Source organism: Zeugodacus cucurbitae, chromosome 6, assembly GCF_028554725.1.
Source record: "Zeugodacus cucurbitae isolate PBARC_wt_2022May chromosome 6, idZeuCucr1.2, whole genome shotgun sequence".
Lineage (NCBI taxonomy): Eukaryota > Metazoa > Arthropoda > Insecta > Diptera > Tephritidae > Zeugodacus > Zeugodacus cucurbitae.
The window spans coordinates 29,425,915-29,440,627 of record NC_071671.1 but is presented as its reverse complement, the minus strand read 5'-3'; the positions used below and the strand labels follow the sequence as shown (position 1 = coordinate 29,440,627).

Below are 14,713 nucleotides of genomic sequence, written 5' to 3'. Positions count from 1 at the left end.
GATTAAGATTATCCATCACGGAGTATTTTTGATACCCTTAAATTTCATTATAAATCCAAAACTACTCGACCAATTTCATGAAATTAGGTTCATAATATCTCCGTGGCTTCCCAATGATATGTTATGAAAATAGTCCAAATCGGTTTACAACCACGCCTACTATAACAGAACTTTGAAGTCGATCTGAATCGTTTACTTTACAATAAAGTAATAAAGTCCTCTCTCGGCGAACCAAAATCAAGCTCTATAAGTCGCTTATCATTCCCGTCCTGCTTTATGGTGCAGAAGCTTGGACGAAGTCAACATCAGATGAGGCGACACTAGCAGTTTTCGAGAGGAACATTTTGCGCAAGATTTCTGGTCCTCAGAACATTGGCAACGGCGAATACCGCAGACGATGGAACGATGAGCTGTACGAGTTATACGACGACATTGACATAGTTCAGGGAATAAAAAGACAGCGGCTACGCTGGCTAGGTCATGTTGTCCCGACGGAGGAAGTCGAGGAAGGGGAAGGCCTCCACTCCATTGGAGGGACCAGGTGGAGAGCGACCTGGTTACAATTGGAATCTCCAACTGGCGCCGAACTGCGAAGGAAAGATAGGACTGGCGCACTCTCATCGATTCGCTTATAATCGGCTAAACGGTTCAACGCCAATTACATACATACTTCCCATACAAAGGTTATGTTGAAAACTACTTAAAATGCTTTAGTTCAGTAAGGAAAACCATCAGAAGCCTTAAATTTCATTATAAAGATGGTACAGAAGTGCTGCACTCAAAATGGTATACGAAACTATTAATGGGCGTGGCTATGGGTTAAAAACCATATCTCCGAAACTACTCGATCAATTTCAATGAAATTCGGTTCATAATATACCATATACCATATACCAGAACTCTGAAGTCGTTCTGAATAGTTTACTTTACAATATATAAAGTTAGTACTAGTGATGATATCGGAACAGAACATTGCAAAAATAAAGTACTTAAAGGGTGGCATCGCCCTTCTAAAAATCGTAGAAATCCGTCCACAAGTTTTCGAGACCCTACATATCGAATATATATATAGTTAAGTCTTTCAGATATTTTGAAGAAATTTTGAGGGCATATGTTTCTTCTAATAATATGTCGCCGTGCCTACAACGAGTGAAATCTGGTCATAACTTCATATATTTCCCACATCGAATATATATATAGTTAAGTCTTTCAGATATTTTGAAGAAATTTTGAGGGCATATGTTTCTTCTAATAATATGTCTCCATGCCTACTATGAGTGAAATCTGGTCATAACTTCATATATATACTTAATATTAGGGTTTTCAAACTTTCAATGGAATTTATACCATATATGTATGACGAATATGGCCATTTCCACAGAATCGTCAACCAGAACCAAAAATTAAAATGTTAATAAAGATAAATTTTTTTTGAATAAAATTTTACAAAGATGTTTACATTTTTTGAATATAATGTTTGAAAAATTTGACCTGAAACCTGAAAACTTATTTGTTTTTACTTTGAGCTACTCTACATGTATTTTTTCTCTTGAGTTATTTTATATGAATAATTTATGGTATGGTTGTACTTTTCCACAAAATGTCTTTATTAATACCAAATAAGAAGAGAAAAATGCAAAGAGGCCAAACAAAAATCGAATAACGGTAAATTTTTATTTTGCGTATTATCTACGATCTAATCGTACGTTCGCGACCAAAAACGTCATTTATTGCTATTTCTTCACATTGAGTGCAAACAGGTGCCTAAAAAAACACGATTAAAGCAAGTTAATCAAAAAACAAAATTACTTTAGGTAAACAGTTCATCAAACTTTTTATATCGATTTTCAAAATTTCGTACGTTCGCGACTGTAAGTATTGATTTGTTTCTAAACAAGTACATATTTTTAATTATTATTTTAATACGCACATATTTATATTTATTTATAAAGATGGGTGAAATATGTTCTAAATCGCAAAAGGTCAAACATCAGGTGTACTTAGACAAAATCAAAAGCGATCCCGAAAAGATAAAAAAATATTGTGAAAAAGCAGTTGAAAGAATGAGAAATCAGAGCTATCGAAATTGCCAAAAAACAACATGATGTTAAAAGAGATGCAGGAAAAAGTATGTGAGATGTTGAAAATATACCGCAAAAATAAAATTACAGTAGACCAGAAGATGAACATATTACTTATACTTGCAAACAAACATTAGGGAAAGCCCTAAAGAAATCTGAAAATGCATTGCCAAGAGATTTGGCAAATAAAGTGGAAGTCATTGCTGCACTGCATAAAAAGTATATCGAACCAACAAATAGTAAAGAAAACAAGTAAGGAAGGGCTAAGTTCGCGTGTAACCGAACATTTTATACTCTCGCAATTTATTTATTTAACTTTATTTATATTATATAATACACAATTTGACCCACATATATATATCGTCATATATATTGTATAAAGTCCATTGAAAGTTGGAAACCATAATATTAGGTTAGAAGCACCGAGGTCCTCGTGTTCGATATATGGGGCCTTAAAAACCTATGGTCCGATTTCGGCGATTTTTAGAATGGGGCTGCCACACTATAAACATAGTATTTGTGCAAAGTTCTGCACCGATATCTTCACTAGTGCTTACTTAATATATTGTAAAGTAAACGATTCAGATCGCCTTCAAAGTTCTGGTATATAGGAAGTAGGCGTGGTTGTGAAGCGATTTCACAACATATCATTGGGATGTAAGGAAACTATTTCAAACCAAGCCACGCCCATTTTCCATTTTGTAAAACAATCTGAGTGCAGCTTCCATCTGCCATTTCTTATGTGAAATTTAGTTTTTCTAACGTTTTTCGTTAGTGAGTTAACCCACTGTTAGTAATTTTCAACCTAATCTTTATATGGGAGGTGGGTGTGGTTATTATCCGCTTTCTTTTATTTTTGGGCTGTATTAAGAAGTGGCTAAAACAAAAACGACTGCGGGAAGTTTGGTTTATATAACTCTATTGGTTTCCGAGATATGTACAAAAAATTATTTGGGGGCCACGCCCAGCGCCCCAAAAATTATACATCCAAATATGCCCCTTCATAGTGCGATCATTCATACCAAATTTTAATTCCATAGCTTTATTTGTGGTGTAGTTATGGCATTTTATGTGTTTTCCGTTTTCGCCATTTTGTGGGCGTGGCAGTGGTCCGATTTTGGTCATTTTCGAAAGCAACCTTCCTATGGTGCCGAGATATAAGTGTGCCAAGTTTCATCAAGATATCTTAATTTTTACTCAAGTTACAGCTTGCTCAAACGGACGGACGGACAGACAGACATTCGGATTTGAACTCCACTCTTCACCCTGATCGCTTTGGTATATATAACCCTATATCTAACTCGTTTAGTTTTGGGTGTTACAAACAACCGTTATGTGAACAAAACTTTAATACTCTCTAGCAACTTTGTTGCGAGAGTATAAAAATACTCGTACATTTGAAAGTGACTTAGAATTGGAGACAAAATTAAAATTGGCGAAAGAAATTTTTTTGCGTGAAGATATCAGCGTTCAGGCCTCAGGAAAAAGGGATACACTCATTGTTAATGGGAAAATTGTTGCTAAGCGTTTCATGCTCCTAACGATATTGGAAGCTTACGAGATTTATAAAAAAGAGGCAATTGGGAAAAGCGTAAGTAAATCACGATTTTTCGAATGTCGCCCAAGAAATGTTCAACTTTCGAGCAAAATGCCACACAACATGTACATATGTATGCATGCAGGCTGTGCGACAGTTATTGAATGTTGTTCCGAAGGGTTCGAAAGTTACTTAAAATTAGTTTGTTGCAATTGCGAAAATGAAAATTATATGACAAACGATTGGGAAAAGTGAACAAAAGATGTACGAGGGCTGCTATATATATTTTTGGCCTAATAATGAAAATAAGAATATTTATCAACGAAAATGGTTTTATTATTTTTCAAAATATTCTCCATCAAGATTTATACACTTTTGCATGCGCTCAAACCAATTTTCGAAGCAATTTTTTTGAGCCTTTTTTAGAGCGATTGTCAAATTGTGCGGGATCCAACGAGAACAGACCTTTTTTACGACCAGGTGTTCATGCAATATCGAATGTATGCTGGTGGGAGAAATGCATAGACATTAGAGTGGGTCAATTTTTTTCTTGACAAAGCGGTTATCAAAATCGTAAACTACGATGAATTCTAAGTTATGAGTTCATATGTATATCTCTGGAACCACCTCACCGATTTTTTTCAAATTCTGTATACGTATTACATTATGCCTATGTAAGCGATATTTGGAAAATTATCAAGCGGACAAAAACCACTCCCACCTGCCTTATAACGGTAATTTTTGAAAACGCTAAAGATCAGAAATTTTAATAACTGTTGAAGGGAAACATCTTGAGTTTGGTATTCGGTGTTGTATTGCAGCCAGAAATCCGACTATATGAAAATTTTGGCATGTCACCGCCCAATTTTGTGTGCATATGTAAATCTCTGGAACTACTTTATGGATTTCGTGTAAATTTGGTACACATTTTAGATTGTACCTAGTTAGGTGAAAATTGGGCAAAAACTACGGCCATCTCCCATATAACGGTATTTTTCTGTACGGTCACTGCTTTATGTTTTCGACTCTTGTAGTTGTTACTGTTTTCCTTTTCATTTATTTAAATAAAAATCAAATCATTCCAATTTCTGTTACACTGTCGATTGTTTGTTTGATTTGCACTTGTTTTTTTATTTTATTTGTTTGCTATGATTTTATCAACTTCTCAGAAAAAGCAAAGCAATGCTGATGAATTACTAATAAAACAATTGTTTCCGAAACCATCGTTTTAAATTATTTTGATACACTATTACAGTTAGAAGTTTTTACTCAAGGAAGAAGTGTGTGCCTCTGATTTTCGCGATTCTAACATTTTAATTATGGAGTCATCTCCTATATCAATTAGTTCTTGTGCTAATGATATTACATTATCAAATCTCTCGGAATCAAATTTGGTGCATATGTCAGATCCAAATTTTAGTGCTTTTGGTTTGCCAAGTGATTTACACGAACTAAACTTGCCAACTTGCCGCGATGTTTTAAATTTTTTGAGTGATCGGTCTAAAAATAGAAATAAAATGTTTTTGTACGCATCTTTTACTCCACAAGTGGAGTAAATTGATTGAAATTTGGAGCAAATTGAATATTGGCATAATGACGAAGAAAACCATAATAAACAAGCTGAAAACCTTGCTGAATAAATATTTTAAAGAAACAAAAGGCACGTCTGCATCTAAAAAATACACCGCATTTATCTAGACTATGAACAACTTATTCTATATTGGAAAGTGCAAGTGCGATTTACAAAGAAATTGTTGCTCATTGTTTGATGCCTGATCATTTACACGCATACCGCGAGGAAACTGACAATTCCAGCGGTCCTGGCGGATATTGTTGATTTGGAAAACAAACAGGGATTCTGTGCGTCAAATACAATGCAGGGATTCCAGTGTGCTGGCATTCTCATTTGATGGCAGAAAAGATGAATCATTGACAATGGAGAAGGTTAATCATAAGCTTCACCCAAAAGTGGTTAAAGTATCTCACATCGTGGTTGTGCGAGAACCTAAAACCTAACTCTTGGGTCATTTAACGCTCAATGCTGAGGACGCTGGTACAAAACAAAAGCTGCTATATGACTTCTTTGTTAAAAAGAACTTAGCTCTTTTCGATCTGGTTGGTATTTGCTGCGACGGTGAAGTCAGCAATACTGGCACGGAAAACGGCATATTACGACGGTTTGAAGTACTGTTAGACAGACCATTGCACTGGTTTGTTTGCTTGTTACATTTTAATGAGTTACCTTTTCGCCACTTATTTTGCGCGCGAACTGACAGTGGAGCTCTGACAAAATTAATGCAAACCTGTGAACAGATTCAGCTAAGCAATGAATTAGTACTTTAATAAAGATCTCTATTTTTGGTTCTAAATAAGTAACTTGTTCTTTTTGTAGGTTGTACCCGACTTTCAGCGTATTTTGCTGGGGAATATGCCTCCTTCCTTGTCGTTAGAACAGGAAAAAACTCTTTCAACGGACGTTAAGTACTTGTATCGGATAGCCAACGCGATTCATAACGGTTCCTGTCCAGAAGATATAGGCAACGTGAAACCTGGACCCATCGTTCACTCTCGTTGGTTAACCAAAGCTAGTAGACTTCTGCGATTGTACGTAACAACAAATTCACCATCCGAAAATTTAAGAATTTTAGCAACGTTTGTCATGAAAGTTTACGTACCTATGTGCTTTAATGTTAAGTATTACAACTCGGAAATATATGGCAGTTCACTCTTATGTAAATATATTTGTTCAACGCAATATTTACCACAAAATCTGCGCGAATTTGTAAATAATGTTGTTCAAAATAACTCATATTTTGCACATTCAGAAAATGTTCTACTAACAATGCTTTTTGATGCCAGAAAGGAAGTGCGCCTAGTGACACTAAGTCGTTTAGTGATAGTTTAAATCACAGCAAAATCGATGTTTACGTTTTCATAACGACGCTTATTCAAGAGATAAGAAAACAGCATGGCGAATTTGAAAGTATTTTCGTTTTCTCGGACGGAAGTAGCGGTCAATTTAAAAATAAGTTTATTGCTTGCAGTTTACCTGATTTACTGGCCGAATTTGGTTGTAAAAAATTTGAGTGGAACTATTTTGCAACGTCACATGGTAAAGGTGCAGTCGATGGCGTTGGAGCAGTTGTGAAAAGAAAAATCTGGCAAATTACGAGAACAAAAAATGTCGTTTTAAACGATGCATTCTCTTTTTACAATTGTGCGCAAGAGCACATTACTGGAATTAAAATTTTATATATTGGAGCTGATACAATTTCCGAGTTATCTCCTAATTTGTATCGAAAATGGAAGGATATACCGACGACGAAAATATTAAGTTACGAACTGCTCATACGGCCTATTCAAAATATAACAATATTAAATAAATATTTCTTTTGATTTATATATGTTTATATCTTTTCAATCAATAAAAGGAATATTAGTTTGCTTTATTTAAGAAAAGGTTTCCAAAATTCAAATAAAAACTTGATGGAAAAATCGTACGTTCGCGACCGGTACTCAACCTTATAAATAAAAAACCAATGGACAAATTTCAGCGTGCAATTAGTGAGGAGGAAGTTACTTTATTCCAATTTAATATAAATCAACCCTTTTAGAATATTTTGCTCCATTTCGCTATTTTTTGCGTTTTTCTAGTTGCACCCAAAAGCAACTTCCATTATTCGTACGTTCGCGACCGCATATTTGTTGCTAACGTATTAAAAAAATCGAAAGATCCTACCTTTAGCACCAAAGAAAGACCTAGCAAAATGCTATCGAAACATAAAAAAAATTAAGACATTTATGTTTTCCTTGTTTTTTGAACTTTAAATTGTGGGTTATATTAATAAAATTAAATAAATAAATGCGAGAGCATAAAATGTTCGATGACACCTGAACTTAGCCCTTCCTTACTTATTTATAATATATTTATATTTAAAACACTTTTTGCACTATCTAACGTTTTATGTATTACTCACCGTTCGAGATCCGTTTGGAAAGATATAAAATTGCCCTTCCACAAGCTGCTTTTTGGTTTTCTTTTTTTATTCTTATAAATAGCTGTACATGGCCGTTACAAAGTGAGAGAAAAAATAAGAAATATCTCCATTCGTATATTAATTGTGAGGGTTTTCAATCTGGTCGTCCCTCTTTTTCCAATTGCGAAACGTCAAAACCTCCTCCATCCAGTCAACTGTCAAAGTCGAGGAGGTTTTGACGTTTGATATTGCGCGCTCAATTCTAATGAGATGAGAGTTGTACATCTCTTTATCTCTGCTATCGATAGTGTCAAGGATAGTTTTGCAGATCTAGCTGTCGGTGTAATCCAAATTGGCCTTTCACTTGTCGAACTAACAGACAGTTCGTCAACGCGTTCCACTTTCATTGCACTTATTCTAGACTTTTACATCACGTTGTCGTTGGATACTGAGCATCTGCATTTTATTTTGTGCTTTAAAATGCCTGATAACAATGAAGCTTAACACGGCTGAAGAAGAGCAAACGACTTTGTCCTCACTAATCAAACCTCGCTCAACCATCCTTCGTAACCTACATAGTATGAAGCAACGAATAGCTTCTGAAAAACGATGTCGCTACCCATGTTCTCGAATTCCGATTACAGATTTTTGACCAGTCTTTAGCGTAATCAAATTTTTTCAGGTAATCGAGGTACGACAATAATGATTTTTTTCCAATTTTTTCAAAATTACATTACATCTCTTTTCAACATTCCGGTAGTGAAAAAGTCTGAAGCATCCAGTCTATATAATATTAACGACACTGTTGCAGCGCTCCGAGGCTCATTACTCGTTGATCTTAGAAAGCGATATAATGAACTCAATACTAATTCATATCCTTTTAAACAAAAGTAAGAGTTTGATAACTTGCCATCATGGAACGAATGCTACAAACGGTTGAATCGGCACACTAAGTACTTGGAAACTCTTTAAAAAGGGGAAAACTCACAGTTAACTCAGCGGGATGGTATACGGTAAGAAAACTGTAAGTTTTTTGTCAACACAAACTAGGATGCGTTTTGATTGCGTCAAGTAAGCAGGTGTTTGCATCAATTGTTTATGGAAAGGACATATGCACAGATCGATATTATCTGCAGCCCTAATTTACATACGGGATAAATTTGAATTTATTAGCGAATATTAACATTTCTATTTCCTCGTACTACCGATTACTTCGAATAGTTGCGAACATGTTGCAGTTAACATAGAACTTACACCATTTCACAATACTACCACTAGAGTAACTACAAAAACAACAAGTGAAAACATCCATACAGAAGTTGAAACCTTTTTTACATGACATGAAACTTAACGGAGTCACCGTTTCCATACTTAGAGTCGGTGGTAATTTGTCGAAAACACATCCCTTTCGATGCAAAATTCCCAGCACTTTGCCAAAAGATCATCGATTCACAACATTGCACATAGAGCATCTAAAACGCAAGCACTTATACATATATATTTTGGCCCAAAGGTTTTTATGTTTGTTGCGTGAACAAGTATGGGTTTTAAATGCCCGCGAAATCATAAGCAAAATTGTTCAAAATTGCGTGATTTGCTTCCATTACTAATCTAAATTAATAGTTAAAATTATGGACAATCTTCATAGATCGATACAAAACGCACCTAGCCACATTCCTATGTTTCTCGCCAAAAGTCATATATGATATACATGTATCAACGCATATACTGCGATAACGCCGCAAATTTTGTCGGTGCTCAAAGCCAAAGGATCTTCATGAAATATTTTTCAGGAAAGCAACAATTGATGTCATCACTAGTAATAGCACCAAAACTGGTTGCGAGATATGATTAATTCCTTCTCGCGCTCCGCATTTTGGAGGTTTATGGGAGGCGGCATAAAATCTATGAAATCCATTTTACTCAAAAACGGATCAATTGAATTCGCGTCCGCTAATACCTCTTTCATGTGACGCTAACGACAGCGAAGCGGTAACCCCAGCTAATACCTTGATTAAAAATACATTGTTGTCAATGCCAGAGAAACCATTAACACTGTATCTGCTTTAACCCAAAGGCAGCTGGGACGTTGCTGAAGCTGCGTTTTTGGGATGTATGTGCATGCGACTATATTATTTGCCTACAACGACGTTCCAAGTGGTTGAAACCGGAAGGCAACATCGAAATTTGACAAAAGGTCATCATCGACGAAGCCTTGGCAGAATTATTGACACCACTTCCGGTTAAGACAGAAAAATGAGAGTGGTGAATATCAAAACTACGAAGGGAGTTGTACGGAAAGCAATCCAGAAATTCGCACCATTAACTATCTCAGATTCAAATGCAAGTATTTTAATCGAGGGAACTAACAAATAAGGAAGGGCTATGTTCCGTATATTCACCACAAATTCACTAGAGTACGGAAATCATTATACATTGTATATGGGGGCTAGACCGATTTCACTAATTTTCACCACCAAGCTACTGTATATTCAAGACAATACAATTACTTAATTTTGCTAAGATTTCTCACGATCTTTCTCAACATCGGTATAAAATCCAACGTAGGTTTGAAAATCTGTAAAGAAGGTATATAGGGGCTAGAGGAATTGAATTTCTTTTGAATATCTAAAAGATTTACGGATATTTTCGATAAAATATTAGACCAAAGCTCTGAGGCTCTATATGGGAAATAAACGTGGCTGTGAATCGATTTCGCCCAATTTCAAACTATAAAATTGGGATGCCAAGTGTGCCATTTTTACCATGAAATTTAAGGTTTCTGTTATTTTTCCTTACTGAATTAAAAGATTTTTAGTAGTGTATGGGAAGTAGGTGTGGTTACAATCCGATTTCCTTTATTATACTCTCACAACATGTTGCACAGAGTATTAAAGTTTTGTTCATATAACGGTTGTTTGTATCACCCAGAAATAAAAGAGTTAGATATGGGGTTATGTATATATTAATGATCAGGATGACGAGTGAAATTGAAATCCGGATGTCTGTCCGTCCGTCTGTCCGTGCAAGCGATAACTTGAGTAAAAATTAAGATATCTTAATGAAACTTGGAACACATATTCCAAGGTTGGAGGTTGTTTTCGAAGATGGACAACATCCGTCCTCTGCCACGCCCACAAAATGGCGAAAAAAGAAAACACATAAAGTGTCATATCTATGCCATAAATAAAGTTATGAAAGTAAAATTTGGTGCAAAGAATCGCATTAGGGAGGGGCACAAATAGGTTTTTTGTATTTATCTTAAAAAAATTATAAACCAAACTTTCTGCAGTCGTTTCCTTACACAGTCCAAAAATGAAAGAAATCGGATAACAACCACGCCCACCTCCCATACAAAGGTTATGTTGAAAATTACTAAAAGTGGGTTAACTCACTAACGAAAAACGTCAGATACACTAAATTTTACATAAGAAATGGCAGATGGAAAATGGGTGTGGCGTCGCCCACTTATGTGTCAAAAACCATATCTCAGGAACTACTCGACCGATTTCAATGAAAATATATACATAATATATAATATCGTCACCTAAAATGCAAAAGGCCGTAACTAACAAAAAATTCAAGATTGACTTTTTGATTGATTATGAAGTACTTAACCGAAACACGTGTACACAGCAAATTTTACATGCATACTTCCAAAAATAACGACTTTATAGGCGAGAATCAACAATTTCATAAACCAAAAAGCCGTAACTACCCTTTTTTCATTCTCTTTGATTCAATTTCAATGTGACACATTGTGTTATCCGTAATTACAGTTGTTTTCATTATCTTTCATTCTTTATCAAATTGTGTTATTGTGTTTTGACTTTCTTCAATACAGGCAAAAAATCCGGAGAGCCAACTGTTAATATGATCCGTGCCTTGGCATATGATCCATCTGGAATAATTTATTATAAAACAAATATCAACGACGATTATAACGTTTTGCCACAACGCACTGTGGGCCAGAAGGTAGGCAAAAGCGGCCAAAACTCGACTATCTTTTTTTAAATTTTTGTTTTGTTTATAGTAATCTACACATATCAAAGTAGATTTTAGCCAATTTCTGTTACATTTAATAAAATATTTTTAACTCCGCAGTACTTTGAATTTCAATTCGACAGTAAAATTTGATTACGTTTTTTGCGCAAAATAATGAATATAGTTTAAAATTGATAAATATTTCATAAAAATTCGAATTAGTTTCTTAGTCTGTATGGCAAAAGAAATAAGTTGCAAGAAAAAAATATTTAAAAAAATTGTATATAAAGCATAGTACACAAGATTGTTATTCACCGGTGCATATTATTTTTCGACTATGCTCGCTGCCGAATGCAGATTCCCCGAGATTCCCCTGTATATAAAAAAGTCCGAGGTTTTAATCGATTCATTTTTTCATATACTTTAAGTTTATCCTGCCCACTTTTGCCCGTTTTCACTTTTCAATTAGAAATATTGCAAAACACTCGCGTGCGCGCACTTAACATTTTTCGACACTCATATATAGGCTCGATACTGGCTTGTGGTAACATATATTTACGTATAGTCAATTTTCGACTGACAAAATTAATATTTGGTCTTTCGATGCATTGTGTTCATAATATTTATATGCTACAAACAGATAGATGGCGCCACCGTCGGTTTCCAGTTGAATTTACTTGAAAAACATGTCTTTTCGAATATACTAATCATATATTCTGCTTATGTTGTTTGAAAAAATAAAATCTAGAATACTTATATTCAAATTTAATCATATCCAAATTTAATCATTTAAAAAAAAGGTAAAACTGTAATACTTAAAATGGCGGAGTTTACAAAGAAAGATCGTAGAGCTTTCGAAAACCCAGAATTATTGGCTGAGTGTCTTGAACTTGAACTACATAAAATAGTTGTCCACGGAGCTGAAGTTATTAATACAAGTATATTACCTATTGGAATTCTTGGTGAAGAAGCATCTGAAGCTAGAAATAAGGATTACAAAAATTTTAGAAAATGCCACAGTAGAAAACACGATAGAATATCGAATCTAACTGATGTATTTAATAGAGTAATGGATACTTCAGATGTAATTATATCTAGCATGAGTCTTCAAATGCGACATAATCAAAAGAAGGTATTAACTATTCCAGCAGAAGTTAGAGCGTTGTTTGCAACGCCAGAATCAAACAAGGACGAAGAATTACAATCAGCGATGATGATGATGATAATGATGGCGAAGACCATATTAATAGAAGTGTGTTCGAAGATTATTCAATATTAGACGAAATTGAATTGACGGATGAAGAATATGAGAATATTCAAAGTGAATTTTAAAATTTCGTTTTTAAAAATCGTATTTATTTTGTGAGAGGCAAGGGGACTCACCAAAAAGCACCCCATGTAAATAAATGTTTCAATTATATTATTTTACAAATTATCATTGTTTGTGAGAGGCAAGGGGACTCACACCAAAAAGCACCCCATGTATATATGTGTTCCAATTACATTCTTTTACAAATTATTATTGTTTGATACGCCATATTGGATCCGCCATTTTGAATTTTTAGAAACTAACTTCAGATTAGTAATCAGCGACCCCGAAAACCCCCTTGTAACTATTTTCAGACGAATACGTTAAGTTTTTACAAAAGTCATCCGCCATATTGGATCCGCCATTTTGAATTTTGAAAAACACGGATTCGTGTTCAGCGACCCCAAAAACCCCCGACTAACGATTTTCGAGCGAATCCAATGAATTTTTAATTTTTCGTCCGCCATATTGGATCCGCCATTTTGAATTTTCAAAAACTAACTTCAGATTCGTAATCAGCGACCCCAAAAAACCCCGAGTTACCATTTGCAAGTGAACTCGATGATTTTTTAAAAAAGTCGTCCGCCATATTGGATCCGCCATTTTGAATTTTTAAAAACTAACTTCAGATTCGTAATCAGCGACCCCGAAAACTCCCGAGTAAGAATTTTCGAACGAATTTGATCAATTTTTTAGTTTTGGCCGCTTTTGCCTACCTTCTGGCCCACTGTGCAACGTACACAACAAAAATTTAGGGACATCGAACCTTCTCAGTTACATACCGAAAGAATATCAATATCCAAAAAGAAATGGGAACACCTGCAGGAACTTAAATTTTTACTTCCGGCTGACTGCCACAGCTTTTATGATAATATACCCTTCACATCTTAAACCTATTCTAATTTGCTATTTGCATTGCAGGTTTTGCTGTTTTCAAATGAATTATTTTGTTTTTCTTAACCAGTTTAATTTTATTTTATTTTCTCGAATTAAATGTTTAATTAAATTATTTCTTTTGTGTTAAAATACTTACAATAAATAGATACAAAAAGACATAACTTTCTAAAAACTTTTTTAATTACAGCCTAAAAGCACATTTTCTTATTTAAACCATTGCTTTCATTTTATACACAATTTTTTTCAAGTAGTTACGGCTTTTTGGTTTCAGAAAAATAGAGTGCAAAAGGCTGTAACTAACATTTCTTAAAAACTGTTTTTTTCCCATTAATTTGGTTTTCAGAAACAAATCCGTCTTTGTTTTCTAAGCTTAAATCTACAATTTGGATATTTAGCTTTAAGTAGTCTTTAATCTATAACGTTTTTTGCTTCTCCTGTAAAATACTAAAAATGTTAGTTACGGCCTTTTGCATTTTATGTGACGATATATAACACTCCCTTGACACCCTGACAACACGGATGAAATGAAATGGGTGAAATCGGTTCACAAGCACGCCAACTTCCCATTTAACTCATTTTTGAATACCATCTGGTTCGTTCACTTTATAATATATACAGGAACCGATGAAGATAACGGAATAAAACTTTACACAAATACTGTATATCATCTGTGACTTAATTTTTCTAAATTATATTCATATAATTTAATTTTTCTTTCTTATATTCATATCCATTTTCTTACCTTCGATAGTGAATAATACCTACATATGTACATATGTACATATGCATGTGTTAGTGAAATTAACATTTTCTCAAATACCTTTTATTTTTACAACTTGGCAACTTTATTTATTAATGTCAAAGTGAAGTGCTGAAGACAAAGACGACGACACGACACGACGAAGCGACGGCTGATCACAAATGTCGC

General features: G+C 34.6%; 1 protein-coding gene across 26 annotated transcripts in view; it reads left to right on the top strand.

Moving 5' to 3' along the window:
- Window positions 1-14,713, top strand: part of Ptprq_4 (phosphatidylinositol phosphatase PTPRQ) — a 474,745-nt gene that overhangs the window by 109,038 nt on the left and 350,994 nt on the right. Inside the window, exon 2 of one of the 26 annotated variants that reach the window (XM_054235197.1) lies at window positions 11,440-11,570. The exons of the other annotated variants lie outside the window; for them this stretch is intronic. The gene's annotated coding sequence lies outside the window, so the exon portion shown is untranslated. The remainder of the gene's footprint in view (window positions 1-11,439; window positions 11,571-14,713) is intronic. 26 annotated transcript variants of the gene reach the window in all.